This window comes from Cetorhinus maximus, chromosome 6 (genome assembly GCF_964194155.1).
Source record: "Cetorhinus maximus chromosome 6, sCetMax3.hap1.1, whole genome shotgun sequence".
Taxonomy (NCBI): domain Eukaryota; kingdom Metazoa; phylum Chordata; class Chondrichthyes; order Lamniformes; family Cetorhinidae; genus Cetorhinus; species Cetorhinus maximus.
This window is the reverse complement of record NC_135884.1, coordinates 119,070,396-119,095,856: the sequence shown is the minus strand read 5'-3', so window position 1 is coordinate 119,095,856 and position 25,461 is coordinate 119,070,396. Positions and strand designations below refer to the sequence as shown.

Genomic DNA, 25,461 nt, shown 5'->3' with positions numbered 1-25,461 from the left:
TTCCCTTGCCACCTGCACAAATGCCTCCAGTCCTACATCCTAGTCTATTTTCTATAATCCTGTGACTTTGGCCTCCTGTGCACTTTACCCCTTTCGGTAGCATACAGCTTTGCTTAGACACTCCTTCTCTCTCTGCTATCCATGATAACATCTCATACAAAGAATCTGCGTATAGCGCTTGGAACTGAGACCTAGGCCACTGAGTAACAAGAGAGGACAGGCAAAGGCATGTGGAAGGTAACTGCTGTAACCTTTACCTGCAGCAGAGTAAGTGAGGGCCAGTTCAAAGCATGATTTTCATCCAAGCACAGAATTACAAGGTGTCAGTATAATTCACTCTCATTGTATAAAAGTTCTAGTTCAAGCATGACATTTTAGTACAATTATTATGTATTTATCAGGATTCAATTATAACTGAAATGCTCTGCCAGAATCCATTTTACAATTATAGTAGATTGGAGCCATATTTCCCTTTGTGTATTACTGGGAAAGGAGCCGTGAGTTAGCAGGTGAACAAAACTGGCAGGTCAGAAAAACTGACATTTCCTCTGTTTTCACTGATTCTTGGAGGCCAGCTTCCATGTTAAAATATGTCAATAAATAAATGAGAAAAATATGTACAATTACTTGCAAAGGGGAATGGGAAGACGTATGGTACAAATAATAAACTGACCTGAGCTCCAAATTAGACCCATGCCATTAAAGAAAAGCAATTTTAAAAAATATCCATGGAGCACATCCTGAAGTAAATAGCCCAGCTGAACTTTCAGCCCAACAGCGTAGGCACTGTAACTACTGGGAAATATCTCATAGTACAGCCAGAGCTAAATGATAGCCCAACAGCAGAGAGCATAGGAAGTACATAACTCACAGAATAACATACTATGGAGAACAGACCTACTGCAATTCAGTAACTGGGCCTATTGAAGTAGCTGAGCAAGGAATGGAGATGAGGAAGAGAGAGATCTGAGAGTTATGGATACACAAATCATTAAAAATAGTGATCCAGGTTAACAAGGCCATAAATAAATCCCACAAAACACTGGAGTTAATTTCTAGAGGGATGGAAAGCAGAGAAGTTATGTTAAACTCATATGGAACCTTGTTTAGATCACACTTGGAGTACTGTACACAATTCTGGTTCCCCATATTGTAAACAATATATAGAAGCAGTGGAGAAGGTGCAAAAAATATTTACTAGATTAATACCAAAACTGAGAGGTTATACCTCTCAGGAAAGATTGAATAGGTACGAGTGCTTTTCTCCATAAAGAGAAGATTGAGGGGTCACTTGATAGAGGTCTTATGATTATGACAGATTATTATTAAGATTGTGAAAGAGTTTGCTGGAATGGACATGGAGAAGACATTTCCACGTGTAGTTGAGATTAGAACTAGAGGCCATGAATCTAATAGGTAATTTGAGGGAAATTTCTTTATTCAGAGAGTGATTGGAATGTGGAACTCAGTGCCACAAAGAGTTAGCTGAGGTGAATGACATAGATGCATTTAAGGAGAAGCTAGAAAAGTGCATGAGGAAGAAAGGAATAGCAGGATATGCTGATAGAGTTAACTGGAAAAGGATGGAAGGAGGCTCATTTGGAGTATGACTACCAGCATGGACCTGCTGGGCTGAATGGCCTGTTTCAGTACTGTAAATATGACATAACATCTCAGAAAGAAAAGTGTAAAATAGTTGTCAACTTTTATCTCTCATTGCCATCCAAGCTGCACAGGATATGGTGAAAAGTTAGATCATACTAAAATTAGGGAAAAACTAAAACTCAATTAGCCAATGTCCTTTAACACTTTTGAACAGTGCTTAAAAACTTCTGGGTCTGAATTTCACGCTTCCCTGCCTGCTGGTTTTTAGGCCAGGGAGGGGGAGAGGAGTGTGAAATTGAAGGAATGGTGTTCCCTCTTGGTTCCTGCCTGCGCCCAACCTCGCAGCAATTTTATGCTGGGGCTGGCAAGGCCTCAGAAGGGATGCCCACCCTTGCCCCAAATGAGGCCCTTAAGTGGCCAATTAATGGCTATTTAAAGGCTGTTTCCCGCCCAGCCTCAATTTTTCAGCTGGCGGCAGGATTTACCTGGAATGGGGAAGCCCAAAAATGAACGGGCTTAGGCCTCGGACACCTGAAGCCCCCCCGTTTAAGGTCTGGTGGCTTCTGGACTTCCCTCACCATCCTCCCCCTAACACCCCGATAGTCCACTTCCTACCCTCCCTGCCCTGGGACCCTCAAAACCTACCTTGTCTTCCAGTCCCGGGACTTAGGCTCTGGCACGTTAAAGCACTTCCTCTTCTGCCCACTGCAGTTCCTGTTACTGTAGTGACCAGAGAGTTGCCAGCCAGTCAGATTGGCTGGCAGCTCTCTAAGGCAGGACTTCGCCTGAGTGAGGGGTGGAAGTCCTGCCTACAACCAACTGGTGCTTATTCAAGCATGAAAAGGCTGCGGGGCAGTCAGAGTTGGCAGGGATGTGTTCCCTGCCAATTCTTCGGATAGCGGGAAGGGAAACCCCACTAGCCAAAATATTCAGGAGTGACTGATTCGGCATAGTATAAATTTTAATAGCATGCGGCGCAATATTATCATGAACAGAGGTCTGTTGAATGAGGACCAGAAGTAATCCATGGAAAATCAGGAGGAGGATAGTATGCAAGAGCTACTGGCAAACGAAAACCAGCTACAAACAGGAAACCTGGTACAGAAGGGGAACTCAATGCAACAGGTTTCTCAGGAACACTGCAACTGGGCACAATTACTTTCCATTGACCATATCAAGAATCACAGAACAACAAGTTGCATCACATTTTTAGTTTTTCCTAGGAAATGCATATATTCCTTTTGTTTTACTTCTGAAAAAAATGACATTTGTTTTACAATAAAACAATAACAAGGTATATTGTGAACACAGGGACATAAGAAATAAGAGTTGGAATAGGCCATTTGGCCCTTTGAGGCCGGTCCGCCATTCAGCAAGATCATGGCTGATCTCCTACATCAACTCCACCTTGTTGCACAGTGAACCAAGTTTGTTTAGTATGTTTCACAGCAGGTGGTGAATATCTATAATGTGGTTTTTTCTTGTACTTTGTGGCTTTTGGACTTTGGCCTGGTAGAAACATTGGGCAGAAAGTCAATTTTACGGAGGTGCAAAGCAAAGGGTAACTGACTGGCTACCCATTACGTAACCCACCCAATTTTCCTCTTCAGTGACTTCACCAGGAAGGAAGATCAGGCAGGGTTTAGAACGGATGGCTGATCAGCTACCGCCTGTTTTATGTCTCTGCTGAAATTGAATTACACCCCCATTAAATCAAAGTCACATCTGTTTGACCAAGCGAATGATAGAGAAAAAAGGAACTTGCGCTTAAAAGGTCATTTTCACATCCTCAAGACTGCCTATCTCCACCTCTGTAACTTCGCCTGACTCCACCCAACCTCAGCTCATCAACTGCCGAAACCCTCATCCATGGCTTTGTTACCTCTAGACTCGGCTATTCCAAAGCCGGCCTCCCATGTTCTACCCTCTGTAAACTTGAGCTCACCCAAAATGCTGCTGCCTATGTCCTAACTCGCACCGAGTCCCCCTCACTGGCCTACATTTTTTCTCAGTCCAGCAAAATCTCAATTTTAAAATTCTCATCCTTGTTTTCAAATCCATACATGGTCTTGCCCCTCCCCATCTCTGAAACCTCCTCTAGGCCCACAGTCCTCTGCTCATCCAATCCTGGCCAATTGAGTATACCCCATTTTAATCACTCCATCATTAGTTACCAAGGCCCTAAGTTCTGGAATTTCTTTCCCAGCTATCTCCAACTCTCTACCTCTCTTTCCTCCTTTAAGATGCTCCTTAAAGCTTACCTCTTAGGCCAAGCAAATTTCTCCTAATTTATTTTATAACAAGTTTCGTTTTATAACACTTCTGTGAAGCACCTTGAGAAGTTTTATTACAGTAAAGGTGAGACATAATTAGAAGTCTTTGTTGCTCTAATGTTCCAAAGCCTGGTCAAATTTTGTGTTTTTGTTGTATGTAAAACCTGGGGTAGGGTTTGAAATCGATGGAAGCAAATTCAGGCAGTTTCTGCAAACACTGGCTGATTTATAACGCCGGTTCACATTCAGGGGTAAGTTGAAAATCTCAACATAGTGATTTGAGCCATGAAGCTGCTTTCCCACAGTTCATTATCTTTTCCACCATGACGTTTACACCATGTTTTGATTTATTTGATATGTTGAACTGCATGACATCCCTTTTTAAAACATGAACATTTCTCTACATGAAAACCCTGTGTCAGTCCACACATGTATAATAACTAAAATTCACTGCCTATATCTATGCCCCTCAGTGCCAGATTAAAACTGTGGACTTTACTCTTGACTATTCCTTCATTTCTTAGTGTAAGTACTGCATTTCTTGGTCCCAATATTTAATTGAAGGCGAGTGGGGAGGTGGGGCAGGATTTTCAGACACAAATCCTGGAAGTAAGGATTTCTTGCATATCCTGCAGAAATTAACCACAGGAGATCTTATCAATTTTTTCAACAGGTTTGCCACAAATAAGCAGCCAGACTGACTGGCTGGCCGCCTGATGGGGGAAACAGCTGGGGAACAGTAGTCAGTTAAGTCTGGCATGACAGGCTGGGTGGGTGGTCAGACATCATTTGGGTCAGACATTGTGAGGAGGTTGGAAATTGTGGAGGGAACATTGCAGGATATCGTGGGAGCCAGTTGGAGGTGGTTGGGGGGAGACCGACATTGTGGGCAGGGGCAGGCATCATGACGGGAGAATCGGACATAGGCTAGCACATTGCAGGGGTTTGGAAAATTAAGGAGTCAGGCATTGTTGCATTGTGGGCGAGTCAGACATTGTGGGGGTGCAGACAGGTTAGACATCGTGGGAGTAGAGGTGAGTCAGACATTCGGAGTGGGAGGTGAGTCAGACATCGCAAGGTCAGGGCGCGGGTGAGTTAGAGATCGCTGGGGAATGAGACGTCCTGGGGTTGAGAGGAGTCAGGGATTATGGGGAATGGGGGAGTGAGACATCACGGGGACAAGTCAGATATTGCGGAGTCCAGGGGTGAGTCAGACATCGTGGGGGCGGGTCGGGCATCATAGGGCGGAAGTGAGTCAGAGATCATGGGGGTGGGGGTGAGTCAGATATTGAGGAAATGGGGGTGAATCAGAAATTGTGGGGTGAGTCAGATATCGCAGGGTGGGGGCAAGTCAGAGGTCACAGGGGAGGCAGCAAATCAGACATCACGGAGGTGAGTCAGACATCGTGGGGTAATGGGTGAGTCAGATATCATGGGGTAATGGGTGCATCAGATATCGTGGGGTAATGGGCAAGTCAGACATCGCAGGGTAATGGGTGAGTCAGATATCGTGGGGTAATGGGTGAGTCAGATATCATGGGGTAATGGGTGAGTCAGATTTCATGGGGTAATGGGTGAGTCAGATATCGTGGGGTAATGGGTGAGTCAGATATCGTGGGGTAATGGGTGAGTCAGATATCGCGGGGTAATGGGTGAGTCAGATATCATGGGGTAATGGGTGAGTCAGATATCGTGGGGTAATGGGTGAGTCAGATATCGTGGGGTGATGGACATCGGCTGATCGCATGGGTCATATTGTGTGGAGATTGGCTTGTTGGACCTGGGGGAAACAATCCTGTTGCTCACAAACAGTGCAATATCAAGCAGTGCTTATCTCAGGGAGCCAGCCAACGTCACCTCCTTTCACCTGGCAGCATTCCTGAGACCCGAGGAAACCTAGGTCACCAGAGGTTAAAACTATAAATGCAATTGAAATAAGAGGCATCATCAACCTCCCCTCCCTCCCCCCACACACACACCCCCAACCCGAAGAAGGAAAAACATAGCAAAAACCTGGAAATAAGAGTACTAGTCCAAACTGGTCTTGTATACCTTAAAATGGAACACCGGTAAAAACTGGGAAATAAGAGTATTGGTCCGAACTGTTTTTTCCCTTTTGGGTCACCACCCTCCCTCCGCATCCCCCCCCCCCCCCCCCCCCCCCCCCACCCCCACCCTCCCCACCGCCACCCCTGAAAAGGCTTCAGTGACTGACCCGCCTGCTCAGGGTGGTTTGGTCTCCTGCCCCTCAACTTACACTAAAACTGGAATTGGGCATGTTGGGCTCAGGTTTAAGGAATTAAAAATTTTTGTTTCCCCACCCTCCCCAACCCACCCATTCTTTGGTGGTTAAAAATCCCCCGTTTGTGTGAATGGACAGCAGCTATCATTCTTTACTTCCTCCACAAATGCATCCTTCATCTGCATAACAAGAGAGGTTGATCTGTAACCAGTTAATTCATTAATTTCCCTGTGTAAGAACTATATTTTAAATTTCACAATTATCATCAGCCTGTAATGGGACCGTGCATTCTTCCGCCTCAGCTTAATGTTCTCTTTCAAGCCATAGTACATCTGCCAGACCTTTTCACAAGTCTTCATAGTCATGGAGTTTGAGTTGACCTGCACTATGGCAGATTTACCAGGCTCTTTCCCGCCACAGTAAACTTTTGCCCCTGCGCAAATGGCTCATTCTGTTTTTTTTTCCAAAAATGTCAGTAAGATTTCCAACAGCTGGCCAGGGAAACAAACTTCCAGAACATTTTGTGGCATTACTATGATAGAATATTGTACACACCAAGCCTGCATTAATAACTTGTTCATCCGCTATGCCACTGATTGTGGATTTGCTATCTGGCAAGTGTGAAAACAGCATTATCACAAGTGCATCATAATTGGCCAGTTTTCAGTCATTTCTGCTAATGAATATGTGTTACATGAAATCACACACAGCAAGGTTACTCTCACCCTCTTTTGTTGAGTGGCTAGCAAAATCGATGCAAAAAGGGCATTTAACACTTTTCTCAAACAAAGAGGAAAATATTGGCTTTTTTAAAGATGTCTAGTATAAAATTATGTATCATTATTATCCACTAAAATCAATATGTCGAGAACTTTTTGTACTTTAAGACCACATTTCTCAAAAAATGTGCTCAAAGGCCCTGAGTTGCCTAAGCATCAGGGCCCCCTTCTTGGTATTGTTAGTATTGTCCAAAGAAAAGGATGAAACCAATACTGTTTGGTACCAGCTCCGCTGCAGGAGTTGATCTAAAGCTGCGCGATAAATGACAGATTATGGCCTACGGGACCTCACTCGGGATTTTCTGTCAGGGTTTAATCCCTTAGCCGTCTTCTCTCCTAAGACACCCAAAAGCCAGTGAGGCTATTTACCCATAGCTTGGGGTCTAGTTCAAGGGCACCAGGGAGTAACCACACACCGGCTGGCCTATATGCCATGCATCTTGGGGCCAGACCTCCTCCAAGTCCCCTATAGTTTAGCCTGGCTATATTGGCAAAATGTTATTCACTTTTCCACAAATGTCTAAAATACAAATGAATCCCCTGACATCCTGCAGTGTAGGAGCTTTCGCGAAGATGGGCTGAGGACATCACAATAATAAGATCTGTCAGGCAAATAAATGTGATGGATAACTGTAACAGACATAAAATAATACAGGATTTTCAAAGTCAGTAACTTACATGCGCAATGTACCAGCACAACGTTTACTTCTTCCTCAAACAGCGGCAAATGGCACTGGAGAAAATTCTATGGATTGAATTTGTATTTTACAACTTAAGCCTTCAAAGGTTGTAATTTCTCTCACAAATATGTTTAACATTCTTTACAATTTAGTAACAAAAAATTTTCCACAAAGTTAATGGTGAACATTATGAACAAAGATGCTATGAAATTTGAGTATTATTCCTTGAGAAATTCCCACCTAACAGTACGGCTTAGCTTTGTGGGAAAAAAACAACTCACCCCATAATAGAAGTTCTGTGGTAACTTTCAATCCCCAGCAACTGACACATGAAATTCTTTTGATTTCTTAAAAGAAGCATAGCTCAGTGGCTCGGTGGTTAATGTTCACCTCATGCTATGTGGTTACAGATTTAAGTCCCTTCAGGGGCTTAGTGCTGCCTAGGATCTTATGTGTGATTAGTGCACATTATTATTAAATCTGCTAGTTTGATCATTACGAATTGCATAATAATGTTTTTGTGTCTTGTCACAGAAATATCACAATACACCCTTTTAATGAATGAATGAATGAAATTCAAAGTGTTTCAACCATTAAAAAATAAATACATCAAACTCTTATGAAACAACAGTTTAACATTATTTTTAATGTAATACAACTAGACCTGCCTCCCAAGTACTTTTTCTCACTCGTCCCATTTAATCTCATCCTATGGGACATCCCCTTTATAATGAATCTCATTAAAACCTCCAAAACTCAACTCCCGAGGAATGTGTTATAGTGACAGCATGGTGGTTCATTTTGACATTTGGCCTTACAATAATTTTTGAAATTAATAGGTTTTCTTTCTTTCCGACCTATTCCTCATGCTAGAACAGATTGTCCATTACAACTTATTGAAAATGAAAGGAACCAGTTGATGGCCAACCCATTTTCCCTGTAAACTGTTACAATTTTGTGCAATTATCCAAAGTTAAACATGGCACCATTTTCAGAAAGAATTTGACATCTGCCCGCAAAAGAGTGAACCATAATTCTCCCCAAAGTGTGCATTAAATAAAATGGAGTTGATTTCTATAAACCAGCTTACTGTGGCTAAAGGCTGATGATATGTCTGTTTTCTTCTATGCCATTATCTGAATACTTGAACTCTGGATAACAATGACTTCATACAGAATGAGAAGTGCGAGGCTTTAATTGTATGTATTTAGTCACGCAAACAGAAGCAATGGCCTGAGAATGGCTAGTTAGCCAATGACATCATCGAGCTTCCTGGGCTTTAGAAATGGCTCAGTGGAGCTATTGCAAATTTGCACTGATATTAGTTTGAGTTAGGTTGTAAATCCCAGATTTAGGTCAAACAGCAGAGCTAGGACTTGTCTCCAAACATTCCTTCCGTCTTCTAGCTGCTACTCGCAGCCAAGTACATACAGAGAAAAGGAGAAAAGAAAAGGAAAACATCAGGAGACAGGGTGGTTTATGCAGAAATCCTCTCTGTCAATCAATTCACTATGTCTGCATGAAACTGATGATCGCATCATCATGTTAGTTTGCCTGACTTGCTTAGCACAAAGAAGGTGGGAAAATTTTCTCAAGCAGGGATGTTAGCACTTGAAAAATCAATCACCATCTGTGCTCATTTTCTGAAGAGAAGAAAAACAACCTCTGTTTAAAAATACACCAGAATAAATATCTCTTAATGTTTGGAAATAAACTACAAGGTCATGGAGTACATGGCAATTACAAAAGAACAAACAGCGGCTGCTTTTAGTGACTTCATTATTTAATATCACATCTAAATGTATGTCTCTGCACTACAGTCATACTCCCATAAATAGATATTGAAGCCACCTACAGAGCACCAGCATGTGCAAGGGTTACAAAAAAAAGTTGTGGGAAGAGCTACACCACATTACTCTGTAAAACATGTGACGGTAAGGCCCTCTGTACTGTACAGCACTAAAACGTTTCTGCTGCCGTGCTGCTTCTTTTCAGTAGCACAGCTGTGTGAAAAGTGCCAGCAAAAAGTGTGCTGAGGCAGCAGAACCATTAAATACTCCACAAACAGTTATCGGAGCCCCTTCCCAATAACTGGCCACTTGCACAGCATGACTACTCAACCAAACGAGTTTCGGGGTCTCAAAAGGACAGCAAAAAAAAAAATTGATAGCGATTAAAGTTAACTTGGTTACAATTATGTTTCCTTTTTCATTGAGTTTTACCCACACAGGGCAACAGTGTATTCAAATACTTCGAAAATGTAAGACCCCACACTTCAGCTAAAGAAAACGTGGCAAAACAGCCCTAAAAAAATAACCACTTTGTTGGTCGCTCATTAAAATCTATCACATTTTTGGCTGGTTATCACAATAAAGTTATTAGGTTTATTTGTCAGAGTGTGAAAATAAAATTTAAGCCAAGCTACAGTAGCTTTATCTTTGAATATGCTTCAGAGGCTGAGAACTTTATGGTTTCCTGACACAGCAAACCTCAATTTGACAGTAGAAACCTTTCATCAAACTTGAAGGACAGCTTTTATTTGGAAAACAAAACTTTGTACATCAATCACTTAAAATCACCCGCCATGCTGTAGTTATAAGGTATAACAAACAGAATCAATCAACCTGCAACACTTTTAAACAGATAAATTGTACCGCTAGCCTATAACTGGGCTGCTGTGCAAAAAGATGACTATAGTATGTTATACAGTCAGCAAGTACAAGTATGTTACTTCTCTATAAGCATATCAAAAATATACACTTCTCTGTTACATTGCATTTTAACCCTCTTATACCTTCTACAATATTTCCCACCATTAGCTATGGATGTACTAACTAAAGCACTGAAAACTATGGAACCACATTTAAAGTGACAAAACTTAATAGGTGAACCCAAAAGGTGAGCCACATTTCATAGGCAAGATGGAGCTCTATCAGGATGAGGCATCCCCTTGCTCTCTCTCGGTTCAGCCTAACTTTCACCAATCTCCCTGGTTCCCAGTCGATTTGCACCACTACCAAGACAGAGCCCACTAGTGCATGGAGGACAATCTGGCAGGGACCCTGCTGCAGCAGCAAAAAGGGCCAGCTCCGGCATTCAAAGGACAAGACGACTCTAAAGGTCAGGGTACGTGTCCACCAAAGTCCCTGGTTAGGACTGGAAACTTCAGTTAGCACGTGCTGGGTCCAAAATGGAGTGCAAGGAGGCTAGTACAAAGCACTCTCCTGCTACAGGAGGATGTTAGGGCCAGTACTGCTGCTTTCCAGAACCTACTGTCACTGTCATCTTCCCCATTGTGGCCTCAGGAAGTAGCAGTTTGGCAGACAAACAGGAAGCTTCCAGAATGAAACGAACATTTCTATCAGCATTTGTTTTCTTTATTCAAATGTTAGAAATCTGAAAACGGAAAATGCTGGAAATACTCGGCAGGTCGGGCAGCATCTGCGGAGAAAGAAACAGGGTTAATGGGCAGAATTTAATACCATCCCCCAAAGTGAATTTGGATTGGGGCATCTAATCAGGCTAGAGGATGCAGGGTGGAGACCCCGTTGCCTTCCCATCTCAGCCTGATTAAGTCCGGGGCAGGAAGGCCAGTGGAGAGCCTTCCTGCCTTGATGCTAATTGAGGCCTTTAAGTGGGCAATTAATGTCCACTAAAGGGCCTCATCCCACTGCGGCTGGTAACCAATCAAGGTAGAGGCCACTTGGGAAACTCAAAAAGCAGGTTTCTGGTTTGGGTTGGTTGCTCAGGGTGGGTTGCTCGTTGTCAGGCACTCAATGCCTGATCAGAGGACCAGGCATTGGGAAAGGGGTGTGGAGGAGGGGGGGGTGTGGAGGAGGGGGGGGTGTGGAGGAGGGGGGGTGGGGGGATGGTGTTGAGAGGTACATCTCTGCACTTTCTTCTGACCCTTCCATCCCTCCAACCAGCAAGCTCCTTCTCCCTGCAACCCTCACCCCACCCTCACTCACCTATCGCCTGGGGTCCCTTGCTGATCCTGGGCCTCTGATGGGTGCATTGCTAGCAGCTATCAACACTTCTGTAGTAGTGCTGCCTGCAATGGAGAGCTGCCAACCTCTGATTGACTGGCAGCTCCCTGTGGGCAGGATGTCTGCCTCTAAGGGTCCTTCATCCTGGGAAAGGCCTGCTGCTGGCCAGTTAAGTAAGGCACTTAATACGTTGAGCCTTCCCCAAAGAAAGTGACAAAGAGCTATTGCCAGCTCTCCAGTCAGCAGGCAAGACCCCCATCACCTGAATTAAATTCCACTCAATGTTTCAGGTCAATGTTTCAGGTTGATGGCCTTAAAGGTTTTCTTCAAGTGCATAATCTTCATATGCGAGCCCCTGTCAATAGCAGTTTGAGGTTTAGGCATTTAAAATGGTGAATATCACACCAAAAGAGGTCCTCCTAGTCTCCTTGCCGCACATCCCCCAGGGCTACAAGTCATAAATAACTTCAGTTGAGGTGTGAGTGGCTCAAAAATAATTGCACCACAAATTTCAACAATATTCCCCAGAGCCCCAATATTTGTCCAAAAATGTGTGAAATCCATCCCAAGGTGGCCTCAGCACAGAGAGCTATGGTTCCTCATCGATTTTAGCTTTGTGTTCTCACCTTCCAGCTCTCCTTGATCCTCCTGGTTTACTGTCATGTGATCTATTTTGCGAGCACTTGTATTATGCCATTGTCAAGTGGCACGCACGTTGATCACTTTTTCCTGGAAACATCCACACGATATTGAGACAATCACAACTGAGTTGGGCTGGTCATGCACCCAGAATGCATGACACTCGCTCACCAAAGTGAATCTTCTATGACAATTTGAGTCTGGGGTGTGCTCTCGTGGTAGTCAAAGGAAGCGCTACAAAGATACTCTGAAGGCTTCACTTAGGAGTTTTGATATCAAATTTGAATCCTAGGAGGAGGTCGCACTGGATCGCTGCACCTGGCACAATCAAATAAAAAACGTGGCTTCCTTTGAAAACAAGCGCATAACAGAGACAGAGAAAAAAGTGCAGAGGAAATCCTGAGCCAGCAACTTGAGCAAAACTCAAAACGATTGTAGTATCCTCTCCTATTTTCAGCAGAACCTTCTGTACACAGGTCCGCCTTATCAGTCATCCATGTATCCACCGGAACCCTACCAAACACCCTAGATGATGAACATGGTCACCTTCACCAAGAAGAATGAACAAGAGGAAGAACACAGAGTGACAATCTTCAGAGATAGAGATAGATAAATTCAACTCAAGGTTGTCCATGTTGCGTTTGAAAAACAGGTGGTCAGACGATGAAATTGGGAGGGGCCTCGGTCACCCCATTGATCACCAAGGCCTGCATGATGCCAAATACATGGAAACACGAATTTCCATGTGTTATAAAACAGATGAATTTCTCCTTTTTTCAGGCCTGTTACTCTCAAATTATTTGTCACTTTTATATTTTTAAGACAATTATATTTTCAATGTTACACTATCATGTTGACTGGCACCCTGCTACAAACGGTTATCAGTTTTCAAAGTGCCGTGGTTGTCTAATCACAGATAAACACGTGATCAAGCAACCAAACACAATACAGAGCCTCAAGCACAGCTTTTAAGCATCTAATGACCTACAGTAAATAGGATGTGCAGTTAAGGGCAAATCTATTTACCAAACAAAGTAATAACCCATGAGATTGTGCATTAAGGAGTTCCACACATCATAACAGTGACTACACTTCAAATGGCTCTGAAGCACTTTGGGACATCCTGAAGCTGTAAATGGAAATTTCATTCTATTCTTCTGTTTAAGACAAGATGACCAAACAATTATTTCTGAAATACAGTTATTCCAGAATATTTCAAGGCCAATTCTGAAGGTAATGATCATTGGAATAATTGTTTTAATGGTGGTTTCACTCTTTGAATCAGTGAAGTAAAGTGGTGCAGATAAAAAAAAACTTACTGTAGCACCAGTTTCATAGTGTTAGGGGTAAACAACTAACACTGCTGATAAGTGAAAACATTCTAACACTCGCTTCCCCCCCCTCCCCCTCCCACCCCCCCACCCACCAATCCACATGTTGGCTACAAAAGGGAGATCTCATTGGCACAAATAGCTGCCATCAAAATTAAATTCCAAACACAACACAAGAACTGTAAATAGACTATTTATATTCTTGCAGCTGATCTCACTGTAACTTCTTTATGATGGATAATATCTAGTAAATCATACTAGATTTTTCTTATCTTAAAGCATGTACAACAATTTTTCCATGGCTGGATTTGTAAAGTGTTTCCCATGTTTGCCTACATAATAAGAGCGACTGCATATCAAGCCAAGTCATTGTACATGACATCCTCCAAGTCTGAGTCCATTTCTCCCACAACTCGGTATTTAAATTTCTCCAATCAGATTTTTACATCAGCAAAATGATCTAAACCAAAGTCACAAATCTCTGTTACATTGACTAAGGTGCATTATCCCACCTCTTCCTCTTCAACCTCCTTTAACTTAGTGAACCACACCACCCTTAACGTTATCCAGCATGATGGGACTTCCCTCACTTGGCTCATCTTCCTGTTCCCTTGGCATGAGTTCCAGGATCTCCTGTGGAGCCAGCTTTGGCCCCTCCTTTCCTCCTCTGTACGCTGCCCCTTGGAAACATCATCAAAAGAACTGGGGTTTGATTTTTCAACCTCCATTGGTGCCAGGTACAGAGGCAGACAGGCGTTATAGATAGGTCCTGGATCCATCCCACTCCCACTCCATTTTCCTGGAGACAAGATGGGACCAACAGGGCTACCGAACAGCATGTGGCGAGTGAACAATTAAACCAATTGAAGCCTATTCAGGCCTGTTAATGGAGGCAACTGGGATTTTCCAGTCAGCGTTCAGGTGCCAGAAGCTTCGGGGGACAGTTTTAGTTGTCACAAGGCAGCCTCAGGCAGCAGGCCATGGGTCCTGCACTCCAAGCAAGCCTGGAATTCCCGCCTGCCTACCTGTGTTCTGCAGTAGCTGCAGGCCACCCTGGGAAGGGGGTTCGCAGATGGCTGACAACTTTGCCACTGTTTCAAACTCAAACTGAACTTACGAGCTCGTAACACAAAGGCCACTTATTTGCATCTATAACGCTTTCACTCCTACCTCAGTCTATCTGTTGCACAAACTTTCATCCATGGCTTTGTAACCTAAAAATTTGACTTCTTCAATGGCCTCCATGTCAGCCACTCATCTTTCACCCTTCGTGAACTTCAGCTTCAGCTTATCAGCTCATCATAGATCTGCTGCCCATACCCTATCCCACAGTAAGTCACACTCACCATAACCACTGTACTCACTGATCTACATTGGCTCCTAATCCCCTCAGGTTTAAAATAGTAATCCTTATGTTTAACTCCCCAAATACTCTGAACCTCTCATTCTGGTCTATGCTTCCCTCTTCACCATACCCTTGGCAGCTGGTGACCTTAGCAGCAAAGGCCCAACTCTCTGGACTTCCTGACCTGAAATCCTCTAAATCTCCAACTCCCATTCCTCCTTTAAAATCTGCTTGAAACACACCTCTTTGCCCAAACTTTTGTTCACCTCTCCGAACATTTCCTTATTTGGCTCAGTATCCATTTCTTTGATTACTTCTCTATGAAATGCTTTGGGAATTCATTTTATATTAAAGACACATTATAGGCGCAAATTTTTGTTTATATGTGAAGTATTTGGATATTTCTGAGAGATGCGATAAGATACTATATAAATAAAAGTTCTAACTTGCTAATGATGGAAGATATCCAAACAATTATGTCAGAATCTAAATTTATGCTGAAGCATATCTGATTTGATCTGCACAATAAGTTGTTCACAGTAAAAATTGTGTGAGTCTGATAACCAGGTAAACTTATAAACAATTGCTAACTTGCTATACATCAAACATTTTGTAACATTCTTTATGTTATGGAGTGTGTTCATCTACAAACATTTACCATGGTTACTAACCACCATAGGGTTAATTTTATTAGTAACAGTTCATAACAATCAACATTGTTTTTCTCAATGACCTTGAAAATACTTTCTCACATTTTTAATTAGGATTCTATTCCAAGGTTTTCAGTTCCACTTTGATTCAGTTTTCTAAATTGCAGAGCTCTTTTTCAGTTAGTTAACTAAAATGTGTAATCAGTTTTCACAATTATTACTAGGAGGTGGTGGTGTAGTAGTATTGTCACTGGTCTAGTATTCTAGGGAGCTAGTGTAATACTCTGGGGACCTGGGTTTGAATCCCACCATGGCAGATGGTGAAATTTAAATTCATTATAAGTCTGATGATGACTATGAAACCATTACTGATTGTCAGAAAAACCCATCTGGTTCACTAGTGTCCTTTAGGGAAGGAAATCTGCTGTCCTTACCTCGTCTGGCCTACATGTGACTCCAGACCCACACTCTGAACAAGGGCATTTAGGGATGGGTAATAAATGCTGGCCTAGCCAGCAGTGCCCACATCCCATAAGCGAATAAAAAACAACTTTGTTAAAATGCTTTGAATTCCTAACCAAAATACCAAGATACCATTGTCCTGACATTCTAGCCTTAATCCTAAATTCAGCAAAGTGTTTTTTACTATTCAGCTGTCATTTTTGTTTTCTATTTAACACAGGCCTTTAATTGGAAACATACAATCAATTCCCCCAACAAAAAGCCTCTCACTATAGCGCAAAATCTCCCAAAATATAACTCACCGCCACAGCAAAATTCCCCCTTAAAATAAAGTAATGGCCCCTCACTATGATACTAGATACCCCTAATTAGCTCCTCATTCATTGTTAAAACCATGGTGGAAAACATTCGGCCTCTGGTGAATCAGTGAAGCCTTCCCAGCCGCACAAGGCCTCAGGAAAGCCCTAGCTGGACCCACAGTTCTAGGAGAGCAGCTCCGTGGATTGTTGGTGTTCTGGAAGAAAAATCCTCCCTCCACCACTCCAAAGAGTGTCTCCCAGGGCCGATCCAACGCTGCACTCCTCAGGACTCCCACGCTCAGGCCTAACACCTTGCCAGGCCCCAGCTTCCACCCATGAAAAACCCCACTTAAGAGTGGCCCTCTCTCCTGCTCACCAACCCTCCGGCTGGCCACCTCCCCTGCCAACTCTCTCTCGCACACCGCCTCTCTCCCACTCCCACTTCTCTCCCCAACCCTCCCACTCAGCCTCTCTCCCACTCGCTGACACTTCCACTCGCTGACTCATTCCCACTCACGGTCTCTCTTCCACTTGCTGCTTCCCTCCCCTAAATTCCCAACCTTCTCACTTGCCAATTCTCTCCTGCTCACTGCCTCTCTCAGAAAGATGCACCCTCAAAGGTTTCACTGTTCCAAACACGATGGCCCGCCACGCATCAACATCTCTTGCACAAGTTTTGATGCCAAATCCCAGCACTTTGCACTGTCACTAGAACAATTGTTTGCAATGAGCAAAGTACTGACCATACTCCACCAGCTCAAAATGTGGTTTGCTATTGCTTGCTAGAAGCTTTATATATTCATACGCAGGGACCTGTCCTCGACAGGTAAAAGGAACATGTTCACACGTTGCACCATTTTTGAATTAAACTAAAGCATGGGGTTCGATAGTTTCTGAGTACATTCCCCATGGCAACACCTCAACCAATCAGAGTTGACTTGCCAACCAACAGCACCCTTTGCTCGAGCAATATAAATTGTTGCTGCCTCTGAAATTTGGCATTCTTGCTTCTGTCCTGATGAGTGAAAAACGAAAGGTTTTGACAGCGTGTCCCTTTTTTTCAGAAATACTCAAGTTCTGTACTGCCAGGGACCAAGTGATTATCCTATCAATTGCCACACCTTTGTGGCTTTCTCCTTTGCTGCTGGGAAGTAGGCTCTATTCCACAGGAGATGTGTGAGGCAAAAATGATCAAGGCAACAGAAGAGACTGCAACAACTGCATCTCTCTCCTTTGCATCACGGGGAACTCTTTGCTAGGGTCATACTTGGAAGACTCCATCTACTTTCAGGCCGAGTGCACCCAGAGGTACAGTGCCGTTTCCGTGCTGGCAGGTCTACTGTGGGCATGATCTTCTATATAAACCGGCTACAAGAAAAGTGTAGGGAACAGGATATATACATCTTTACCTTACTTTTGCAGATCTCACTAAGTAATTTGATACCGTGAGCAGAGGATGACTCTACAAGATTTTGGAAAAATTGGCTGTCTAGGAAGCTCCACAGTCTCATCCACTCCTTCCTTGAGAACATGCACTGCACTGTACAGTGTGATAGTTTCCCTTCTGACAGTTTTGGAGTGAAGAATGGAGTGAAACAGGGCTGTGCTAATACCCACTCTGTTTAGCATCTTTTTCTCCATGATCCTAACTTTCACCTTCCCTGTAGATTTTGAAGGGATTTATCGGTATATCTGGTCAGATGGCAAGTTCCACAATCTGTCTGGATTGAAAGCAAAGTCAAAAGTACATCGGCCTGAATGTTACCTTTTGCAGGCGCGCACCCGATCGGGTCGGTTAGCCAATTAACGGCCAGCCAGCGTGAAACGCATGCTGAAAAGCTCAGTGCTGCAGGGGTGGGGGGCGGGAAGAGGACAGACGATGACATTTCCGCGGGCGCGGGTGAGCCCTGAAAATGCTCAAATAGGGATTTTAAAAGCTGCAATTTTACTTTATTTAATAACAGAAATTTCATCCTGCCCTTGGATGAGGTTTGATGAAAAATGCAAAGGCTGCCTGGCCGCTTCGCCTGTCCGCCAACCATAAGGTTGGAAGGGCCATGAAAAATCAGAGACAGTTGCGCTACCAATGGGCTTAATTGCCCTCTTAATTGTCGGCGGGCATGCTTCCCGACTTTTGCGCGCCCCCTGAGCGCAATATCGTACGAGTGCATGATGACATCGGGACACTCGCCCAACATCTTCTCGCACGATTTTTCACACAATCAAGTCGGGTGCGCGCCCGCCCGCAGGGCATAAAATTCTGCCCATAGTGTCCTGATCAGAGAACTCCCCTATGCTGATGCTGCACCATTCGCCCACACAGAAACTCAACTACAAAAACTCATTGACTGTCACTCCCATGCCAGTAACTTGTTCCCTGACTGTAAGCATCAAGAAAACAGTGGTCATTGGGCAAAGAGTTCCATCTCCACCCCTGATCACAATAAATAACATCCCGCTGGAAGCGCTTAGCAAATTCCAGTGGCATCGTAGTAATATCACTTGACTAGTAATCTAGAGACTCAAGCTAATGCTCTGGGGGCCTGGGTTCGAATCCCACCTGGTGGAATTTTAATTCAGTCAATAAATCTGGAATATAAAGCTAGTGTAAGTAATGGTGACCATGAAGCTATCATTGATTGTTGTAACAACCCATCTGGTTCATTAATGCTCTATAGGGAAGGAAACCTGGTCTACATGTGACTGCAAATCTATAACAATGTGGCTGACTCTTAACTGCCCTCTGAAATGGCCCAGTTCAAGGGCGATATAGGATGGGCAACAAATGCTGGCCTTGCCAGTGACACCCACATCCCATGAAAGAGGAAAAAAATCATCTCAGGTCCACAGTGGCAAACAATCTGTTCTTTGATACATGCACAGGGAAAGCAGCATGAAATAACACCCAGATGCTCAGGACCAAGCTGATGGTTTGTAATGCACCTTGCTGTATGGCTGTTAAACATGGACGATTTAGAGCTATCAAGAAAAGAAGCTCAACAATTTCCATCTTTGCGGTCTGTGGTGCAATATGGGTATGTCCTGGCAGGACAAAACCACGAACACGGCAGCCCTCTCAAAGGCAGAGCTCCCAAGTTTGTTAGCACTCATCAAATAGAGACAGCTTCATTGGCTCGGGCACGTCCACAGGGTGAAAACAGTCACATACTTAAGGACTTTCTGCATGGTGAGGTAGCCAGAGCCAGACAACCAGTAAGACGCCCATAGCGCCACTTCAAGGATGGTTGCAAGCACGACATGAAGGCCCAAAATGTCAATTATTGCACCTGGGAATCACAGGCTGATGACAGAGGAAAATGGCGACGCCTCCTGTGGGCTGGCATAGCCCGCCATGATGACCAGTGTCTACAGGGGCTTGGCAGCAGATGCAAATGCCGAAAACAACAACCCACAACAACACTCGGTAGCTGCATGCACAACCTTTGTGGCTGAACCTGTTCCTCAAGGATTGGCCTCCTTGGCTATCAGCAAAAGTACATCATATGAAGACACCCCACCTGAAATGGATTGTTTGCTGTGTGTCCATCATCTTTTGTCGATGGAAGGATGCTGACAATGACAATTTAACTGGAATCATTAAATAAAGGGCAAGGGTAATTCAAGGGTCAAAATGGCTATTTTCTGATTCAGCAGTCACTACTAGTTGGGTTTCATGGCAAAATATATCATTGATTGGCTAATGAGATGGCAAAGAATAAAAGGGATGGTGTCTCAATTGTTGGCAATTTTTACAGTGCTTTGCCACCAAGCAGAAAATGACAGTTCAGGTACTAAAGATACTTTCCTCAGCACAAACACCAACTCGGAAATTCTAACGTGAGCAAATAAAAATATTTCTCTGATTAAACTGGCAAAAGACAATAAGTGGAATTTTCCATGCCTGTTGGCGGTGGGTGTGTTTGGCGGCGTAAGTGGACAATATGGCGAGGAGACCAAAAATTGGTTTCACAACGTTGAGAAACCCGTTTGCAATCACCCGCTCGGCCCGACAATGGCGGGCTGCATTTCCCGCCCTCAGACTTCGAGAACTTCATTGTAATACGTCTGCATATCATTATAAGCCTAGCTCACCGGAATCATCCCCCCACGCTGGATCATTCGGGCATGTTGGCATGATAGCACATCAACGTGTTTCATAACTGTACATAAACGACGTGCGCCTGGTGAGCTGCAGTTTGCTTGAGATTTCGAGGTTTGTTTGCCTACCTTACTTCGGGCAGCACTCGCAGTCATCAGCGTCAGGCTTCACAGACTGCACCACATCACTTTTAGGGGGGCTTACAGGCAGGTCTCTACCTACCAGATCAGCCATAAGGCAGGGGTGGCTTTTCAACAGCTGCAGGGCAAGGGCTTGCTTGGGGAAGGGGGAGAAATGGCCTCAGGCAAGGGAAGAGGCTGCAGGGCGAGGGCTGTACTGGGGAAGTGGGGTATCCCAGAGTGTGTGTGGGGGCACATGTTGATCTGTGCAAGTGACCTCAAGATGGTGAGGGCTGAGGGGGCAGTCTCCAAAGGAGGTGAGGCCAGATGGAGATGTGAGGGTGTGTGAGAGAGTGAGTGGTGATGTCCCTTGAGCTGGCAGTGAGTGAGGTGCCAGTGAATGTGTGAGGGGCTTGAGTGTGTGAGTTTAGAGTGATAAGATGGTTGCCATACCCTGGCAGCATGGATGAGATAATTCATCCTCTTTCTGCATTGGTTGGTCGACCACTTCTGTGCAGCAATGGCACTGACCACCGCTGCCATTGCCTACGAAGCCGGAGTGGTGAGATTGCTGGACCTCCTGCGGCCAGGGCGAGGTTAGAAGACATCACTGCGGGCCTCCATGCATCCAAAAGGCATTCCAGGGATGCGTGTAACTAAATTGGGAGGCTGCAGTCTTCTTGCCACTCGGGGTTATATCTTCTATGCAGCAGTCCTGGGCTGGGAGCACTGAGAGGTATGTGGGCGGCTGCATTTTAAATATGGTGCCCAGGGAAGCGGCAAAGTAACGGAGTCACAGGCAAATGAGAGCCTGCTCGCCATTGAAATGGCGTGTTTCCTGGGAATGCATGATTAATGAGGCAGGATTGGGACAATACGGTGTGAAAAGCTGCCATTGCGGTTGGCAGGTAAAATGTTTTTTTTTCCCGCCTGTTACCACACTTAGTGCCAATCTGGGATGATTCCTACGTTTTCCATATGAACTGATTAAGAATGGCAAACTTGCACAATGTGACTGAACATTCTAGATACTGTAACAGTTACACCAAGGAAAATGAACACTCAAGCATTTGGAATCTTTCTTTATAGTTTGAAATAGAATTGAAAACTGCCACAAAACACTGGAGAAATGGGTTTATTAGTAGTATTAATAATAACAGTTGCATTTTTATAGTGCATTTCCACAAGGGAACGTTTCAAAATACTCCACACAAAACTGTATTACTTTGAAAATTCAGTGACAAACCTGCAACATCCTATAATCAGTAAAGGGATGATTGACCAATCCATCCAGTTACTTTTGCTTAAAGAGACAGAAAAACATTACAGGTAAATATCCATTTGTACTTTCCAAGAAAAATGCATAATAGTGCATTTACCTTTGTTACATCCTGTTGATAAATAGAAAATACAAAGTGCAAGACTGCAATTATTGGGCCTGAAAATCTATGACCGTTCTGATTCAATCCACTGTAAGCTTGGCAGGAATATCTGCAAGCTCGCGGACCTGGACCTGGATAAACCGAGCCTTAAATCAGGAATTCAATGATGGACTAATAAGGGTGGAGCATCTGCCTGCTCCTATTAATTCCGGCTGAGCAACACCTAGAAGTAGAGATTCAAGAAGTCCAGAGTTCCTGCACCTGGTCTTCCGGTGGGAGCCTAGCGTAGCATCCATGGCTCTGCAACTTGTGTCACCACAGATACCCTGGCAGGATTGGACCTCACCCTATGTTCTAGGCTGAAGTAAAGCCCTTGAACCCTGAAAGGTGAGAAGGCAATTTTTCTAACATTTAAAAACAGCCATTTTGCAAAGGGGGCCATGGGGACATCTCATATTAGTTTCTACATCTGTGTCCGCAATTGCCACCATAATTTTGTTCACGACTGGAATATATTGAGATAAATATTATGTGCGTGCCGCTAGCCCTGAAGCTTTATTGTACTGGGATTTTGAGAACGTGTGCATGCAGGGATTGATTTACTCAATTCTCAGCTATATGATTTTCTTCCCATTAAAATGAATGAAATTGGCTGACAGGTTGGTAACTGTAATGATCCATCCCAATCCCTAGATTTTAACTTTCTTCCCAATTCCTGTATGAACCCTGCAGCTAATCGTTTTTCGTTCATCACAGCCTATGCCAATCCTTTCTAGACCTGGCGCACTTCCAGCATAGATCACTGGATTGTGATTCGAACAGGAATCCTGGATGATTTAATTCCTCAAGCGTGGGTTGGTGAAGCCATTTGGAGAGGTCCAACACAGAAATGTAGGCAATCCTGAGATGTTCCTGATCTGTCTGGCTCGGGGACCACACTATGTGCTGTACCTGCCCACCACCACCTTGGATTTTTTACTTCTTAAAATATTAGTGATAAGAAAATGTTGGCATTAATTTATGAATATTAATTAATTAAATCAAGCGTTATCATGGAAAGCAATTAGACAGCTCCTAAGGTCGTCTAAATTGCTGAGTGACACCATCAATAAGACAATGAGCAGAATCAGCCCAGCTTTGCACTAAATGCAGTAGCAGGCGGAGAAAAAGACGTTTTACCTACCGGCTGCAATGCCGGGTTTCTGCGTCATATCATCCTGCTCCCGGCGCATCCCACCTCATTAATAATGCATTCACGGGAAACACGCTGGATTGCTGGCGGGCGGGCATGGATTTGCCCAACACACCGTGACCTCAGCGCTTCCTCGCTCTGCGTGCCATATTTAATGTACACCGAAACGCACGCCTACTTCATGTCTCCAGACCAGGTCTGCTCCAGGTGACAGTAAGCAAAGAACAGCAAATTTAGTGGTGCCTGCCTGGGACGCCTGCTGGACGCAGTTGAAGGCCACTGCAATGTCCTCAACCCCCTTCTGGCCACAGAAGGTTCACCAGAGTCACCAATCCGGCCCGTGAGGCGGTGACAGCGGCAGTCAGTGCCACCGGAGCACAGAGGAGGTCAGCCATCCAATGCAGGAAGAGAATACCCTCAATCATATTGCGTGGCACTACCACTGTGCTAAATGGGATAGATTTCAAACAGATCCAGCAACCCAGGACTGGGCATCCGTTGTGGGCCATCAGCAGCAGCAGAATTGTATTCAGCCACAATCTGTAACCCAATAGTCCAGCATATCCCCCACTCTAACATTACCACCAAACCAAGGGACCAATCCTGGTTCAATGAAGAGTGCAGGAGGGCATGCTAGGAGCAGCACTAGGCATACTTAAGAAGGAGGCATCAACCTGGTGAAGCTATAACACAGGGCTACTTGCATACCAAGTAGCATAAGCAGCAAGTGATGGACAGAGCTAAGCTCTTCCACAGCCAACGGATCAGATCTAAGCACTGCGGTTCTGCCACATCCAGTCGGGAATGGTGGTGGACAATTAAACAACTCACTTATCTCAAATATCCCCATTCTCAATGATAGAGGAGCCCAGAACATCAGCACAAAGGTTAAGGCTGAAACATTCACAACAATCTTCAGCCAGAAGGGCTGATCCATCTCGGCCTCCTCCAGAAGTCCCAAGCAACACAGATACCGGTCTTCAGCCAATTTGATTCACTCCATGTGATACCAAGAAACAAATGAAGGCACTGGATACTGCAAAGGTTATGGGACCTGACAATATTCCAGCAATAGCACTGAAGACTTGTGCTCCAGAACTTGCTGCACCACCAGCCAAGCTGTTCCATTACAGCTACAACACTGGCATCTACCCGGCTATGTAGAAAATTGTCCAGATGTGTCCTGTATACAAAAAGCAGGACAAATCCAACCTGGCCAATTACCGCCCTATTAAGTTACTCTCGGTCATCAGTAAAATGTCATCAACAGTGCTATTAGATGGCACTTGCTTAGCAATAACCTGTTCATTGACACTCAGTTTGGGTTCCGCCAGGGCCACTCAGCTCCTGATCTCATTACAGCCTTGGTTCAAACATGGACAAAAGAGCTGAACTCCAGAAGTGAGGTGAGAGTGATTGCCCTTGACATCAAAGCAACATTTGACTGAGTGTGGCATCAAGGAGCCCTAGCAAAACTGGAGTCAATGGAATCCAAGGGAAAACTTTCCACTGGTTGGAGTCATACCTAGCACAAAAGAAGAGGGTTGTGGCTGCTGGATGTCAATCATCTCAGTTCCAGAATATCATTGCAGGAGTTCCTCAAGGTAGTGCCCTTGGCCCAACCATCTTCAGCTGCTTCATTAATGATCTTCCTTCCATTGTAAGGTCAAAAGTGGGGATGTTCCATGATGATTGTACAATGTTCAGCACCATTTGTGACTCTTCAGGTAGTGAAGCAGTACATGTCCAAATACAGCAAGACCTGGACAATATCTAGGCTTGGGCTGACAAGTGGCAAGTGACATTTGCACCACAAAGTGCCAGGTAATGACCATCTCCAACAAGGGAGAATCTAACCATCACCCCTTGACAATCAATGGTATTACTATCGCTGAGTCCCTCACTATCAACACCCTGAGGGTTACTATTGACCTGAAACTGAACTGGACAAGCCATATAAACACTGTGGCTACAAGAGCAGGTCTGAGGCTAGGAATCCTGTGGCGAGTAACTCACTTCCTGACTCCCCAAAGCCTGTCCACCACCTACAAGGCACAGTTCAGGACTGTGATGGAATACTCTCTTATTGCCTGGATGAGTGCAGCTCCAACAACACTCAGAAAGCTTGACATCATTCAGGACAAAGCAGCCCGCTTGATTGGCACCCCTTCCACAAACATTCACTCCCTCCACCACCGACGCACAGTGGCAGCAGTGTGTACCATCTACAAGATGCATTGCAGAAACTCACCAAGGCTCCTTAGGCAGCACCTTCCAAACCCATGACCGCCACCATCTAGAAGGACAAGGGCAGCAGATACATGGGAACACCACCACCTGGAAGTTCCCCAACAAGCTACTTACCATCCTGATTTGGA

General features: G+C 44.4%; 1 protein-coding gene across 7 annotated transcripts in view; it reads right to left on the bottom strand.

The window, feature by feature from the left end:
• The window catches only part of znf536 (zinc finger protein 536), a 559,031-nt gene that overhangs the window by 403,680 nt on the left and 129,890 nt on the right, over positions 1 to 25,461 (bottom strand). Inside the window, exon 1 of one of the 7 annotated variants that reach the window (XM_078544385.1) lies at positions 7,578 to 7,615. The exons of the other annotated variants lie outside the window; for them this stretch is intronic. The gene's annotated coding sequence lies outside the window, so the exon portion shown is untranslated. Of the gene's footprint in view, positions 1 to 7,577; positions 7,616 to 25,461 lie in introns of those variants that run through there. 7 annotated transcript variants of the gene reach the window in all.